Source organism: Phyllobates terribilis, unplaced genomic scaffold (assembly GCF_046119375.1).
Source record: "Phyllobates terribilis strain yellow unplaced genomic scaffold, ASM4611937v1 Scaffold_1__5_contigs__length_1240528914, whole genome shotgun sequence".
Lineage (NCBI taxonomy): Eukaryota > Metazoa > Chordata > Amphibia > Anura > Dendrobatidae > Phyllobates > Phyllobates terribilis.
Window position 1 is genome coordinate 873,573,010 of NW_027362761.1, and position 4,207 is coordinate 873,577,216.

Here is a 4,207-nt window from a genome sequence, read left to right on the forward strand (position 1 = left end):
AGCACCGCCATCGTGGAGCGGAAGCCATTAGAAGGCCCCGAGTCACCGGCCATACGGGTGAGCACCACACGGTACACTCAGGGACGTGGGCTACTTACATCAGCTTCTAGCAAGGTAGCCAGAAGAGTACAGTCAGTTTGGGAGGCCTACAACTACGCCTGGCCAGGGGAGATCCCATCTGCTCAAAGACTGACCAGGCCCCGTTTGCTAGCAAGTACTCCGGGAGGGTCTGTCGTTGTTACCAGTAAAGACCCTGAACTACACCGTACCGTCTCTGAGTGGTTCCTGCTACCCCCATCATCCACGTCGGCTGCCCTGAGGCCATACCCCTCCCGTTGGGGGTTATACTATCACGCTGCACAATCCTACCACCGGCCTCAGCGGTCTGCCCTGCAGCAGCAGCTTCCTGGCTGCACTCAACGGGTGGCGTAGTCATCAACTATTTACTACTAATAGACTGCCGTCTAGTTTGACTCCCTGGGCACGGACCGGGTCACCGCCACGAGATTACAACCCTCCACGGATCCGGCTCCGGGTAAGCTCCCGCGTGCGCACCGCAGCGCGACACAGGCCCAGGGGCGCGTCATATGCAGTCAGCAATGTCTTGAACTCCTGATGATGCCTTGTTAAGAGTAGAGGGTGAAAGACCCCAGCCTGAGGACAAGACCATGGGTTAAGTGTAATCAATTCACCTGCCACTCAATTCGATTTTCATCAGCAGCCACTTGTAAGGTAAATGTAACTAGTCTACTAGAAGTGTTTTATTATTTTCACATTGGACATATAAAGATAAAAGTGGGCTTTTCTTGCTTTTATTTTCTTGAAATTGTTCATGTTTTTGCTTTAATCAAACAGAGCATCTGGAATAAAATTTTGTCTGATAGTCCTTTTGCCCTATAAATACTGTTCTATTGAGTATAATAATCACAGTCACATGGTAATGAATGATTAATATTTCAACAAAAAGAAACACTGTGTGTTCAACACAACAAGAACAATAAAGTAAGGAAAGCTAAATAATCCTTCACCTACTTACAGTTATTGTAACAGTGCTATCACGTCTGCTTTTCTACAATGGGTGAGCAATGACAATGGCAGACTCTATACTTCAGAGTTTTATTTTAAATTGTAATATTTCACTAAGCCTTTTTTTTAAAAATGCACAGTAAAAATTAAAAAAATAAAATAAAAAGTAACAGACATTCTCTAGAGTGGAGTCTACTGTATATCTGACATACGCATATCCAACACAGTGACTTGGATCAATGGCCTCATATCAAGCAAGCAAGCCTCTAAATGAATTTGACCACATCTTTTGGGCTGCCCTTGCACCAAAAGTTAGACAATGTACTCCAGTCATGGGTTGGAGTTTAATTCTTCTGTGATTTACACCATTTTCTGGTGTAAATTATCGTGAATTTGACGTGTCGCCTTAGTCAATGCCCTCTACTGCTAAGCGCCTACATTTTGCACAAAAATGTACAACTTATACATCAGTATAGTATGACATGAATCTGACTGTATTGTTCTTTATTGATATCACTGACTGTAAGTCAATGAAAATGCTATGATCACTTTTTAATCTTATATCATCCACATCAATCAGCGACACCAGTACTAACATCTGCCTAGTATGGTGTAGATCCCTCTCATGCCACCAAAACAGCTCTGACCTGTCAAGGTATTGTTTGTCTTCTCAAGGCTTCCGAATGTGCCTCGTGGTATCTGCCACCAAGATGTCAGCAGTAGCAGATTGATAACTTCTGTGCAGTGGGGCCTCTGTGGACCAACCTTGTTTTTTTCCAGCACATTCTGATTCCTGAAATCAGCCTGAAAAAGAGCTTAAAAATGCTCAGCAGAAGCCAAAGCTCTGCTGGTTTGAGTTTTACCCCAGAGATGCAGGATCGGGAGACGAAGAGGTTCAGTGGGGGCTGGAGAATGAGAGTGTCACTAGCCAGAGCTCTCTTCATGGAACGTTGGATGAACGCTCCTCATGTTGGATGAACCCACAAATGTTTTCCATCTCAACGCTGTCATCTGGCTGAACAATTACCTCCAGAGCTGGAAGAAAACCCTCCTCATATTGTCCCATGACAAAGGATTTTCAGACGACGTATGTACGGACATCATGCACCTGGATGGGCAGAAGATGTATTATTATCAGGGCAATTACAGGACCTTTTAGAAGATGTATCAGCAGAAACAGAAGAAGATGCAGACACAATATGAATAGCAAGAAAAGAAGCTAAAGGACCTAAAAGCAAAAGGTAAATCATCCAAACAAGTGGAGAAGAAGACAAAAGAAGCTTTAACGCGAAAGCAGCAAAAATGTCAGAATAAGAATGCAGACAAGGAGAGCAACGAACCATCCAAGTTACTGAAGAGACCAAAGGAGTACACAGTAAAATTTACCTTCCCAAACGCCTCACTGCTCAGCCCTCCAATACTGGGCTTCCAAGGGGTTGAGTTTAGCTACACCGGCCAGAAGCTGCTGTTGAAGAATTTGGATTATGGCATACACATGGACTTCAGAGTCTGTATCGTGGGTCTGAATGGGGTGGGGGAAAGTACTCTGCTCCTGATGTTGACGGGGAGATTAACCCCGAGAAAAGGAGAAATGAAGAAAAGTCTCCGACTGAAAGTTGGCTTCTTCAATTGGCAATATGCGGACCAGCTAAACATGGAGGAGATAGCGACTTAGTATCTGCAGCAAAACTTCAACCTGGCATATCGGGATGCCAGGAAATGTTTGGGGATGTTCAGTCTGGAGAGCCTCACCCACAACTTTCAGATCTGCAAACTGTCAGGGGGCAGAAGGCTCATGTTGTCTTCGCAGAGTTCTGTTGTCGGGAATCTGATGTCCTCATTTTGGATGAACCCTCCAATAAATTAGATATTGAATCCATTGACGCTCTGGCCAATGCCGTGAATGAATATAAAGGAGCAATGATCACTATCAGCCATGATGCCCACCTCATCACAGAGACAAACTGCCAGCTGTGGGTGGTAGAGGATCAGACCGTGAACCAGATCGAAGGCGACTTTGGTGACTACAAGATCGAAGTCCTAGAGAGCCTGGGCGAGGTCATGGTCCACAAGCCCAAAGACAAGGAGTGACCAGTCACCACCAACGTGCCATAGCCATCTGCTCAGATATGGACCCCTTTGTGAGATTTGTGGAGGAGAGGGACCTTTCTCATTTTTAAAACTAATTTTGCTTCCTTGTTCTTGCAGAGAAGACGAATAAATATCTATTTATTGGGAATATAAAAAAAAAACTTGGACATGTGAACAGCCCCATAGGCACAAATGGACAAACTGCGGGCCAGTTGACTGTTCCACTGCAGCCCACGGACTGGGACAGTCAAAGGGCTTTATGCAGTGGCATCCTGCACCACAAGTCCAACCTCCATCCCGCATGTCAATTTCACTGATGTCTACCGGTGAATAAAATGATGGAACAGATTCACTTTTGACTAATTGTCGGTGCCCATGTGATATGAATTAGCCAATAAATGATGACTTCAGTGTTTTAAAAAGCCACATGTTAGGCCCTGTACCTTTGTCAAAATTGAGAAGACAAAGGAGCAGTCTGAGGACATCAGAACTGCTATTATTAGCAGACACAAGACTTCCAGAGGGTATAAAGCCATCTCCAAAGACCTTGGTAACCCAGTTTCAACAGTGCGCAATGTTATTAAGAAGTTTGCCAAGCATGGAACTGTCAAGAACCTCCCTGGACTTGGGGGAAAGAGGAAAATTGACAAGAAATGTCTTTGAAGGTTGGTGTGAATGGTGGAAAAAGCACCACGTCAGACATCCAAAGACCTGAAGGCCAACCTGGAACAGTCTGGGGTCATGGTTTCAACAAGTATCATTAAACCAAGAATAGCTTTATGGGCTAAGGCCTAGGAAGAAATCATTGCTGAAGAAAAGACCTAAAATGGAACGACTGATCTTTGCCAAAGAGTACCTTGACAAACCACAATCCTTTTGGTAAAATGTTCTGTGGACATTACTAGTAGTAATCCATGACTAAGGCCGTGTGTAGGTTGAAACACGTAGGACTTGTTCTCTGAACTGGGATTGCTTACTTCTGCATGTCTGTGCTTTTTAACATGATGGCTAAATAAACATAAAATTTTAAGAACCTTATCTCCTGTGGTCGCTGGAGACAACTCTTCTTGCATATTGGATTTCTGACCTG

At 44.4% G+C, this 4,207-nt stretch overlaps 1 pseudogene; it reads left to right on the plus strand.

Annotated features, from left to right (window-relative positions):
• Positions 1–1,848: 1,848 nt before the first annotated feature.
• On the plus strand, positions 1,849–3,117 carry LOC141160135 (ATP-binding cassette sub-family F member 1-like; annotated as a pseudogene).
• The last annotated feature ends 1,090 nt before the right edge of the window (positions 3,118–4,207 follow it).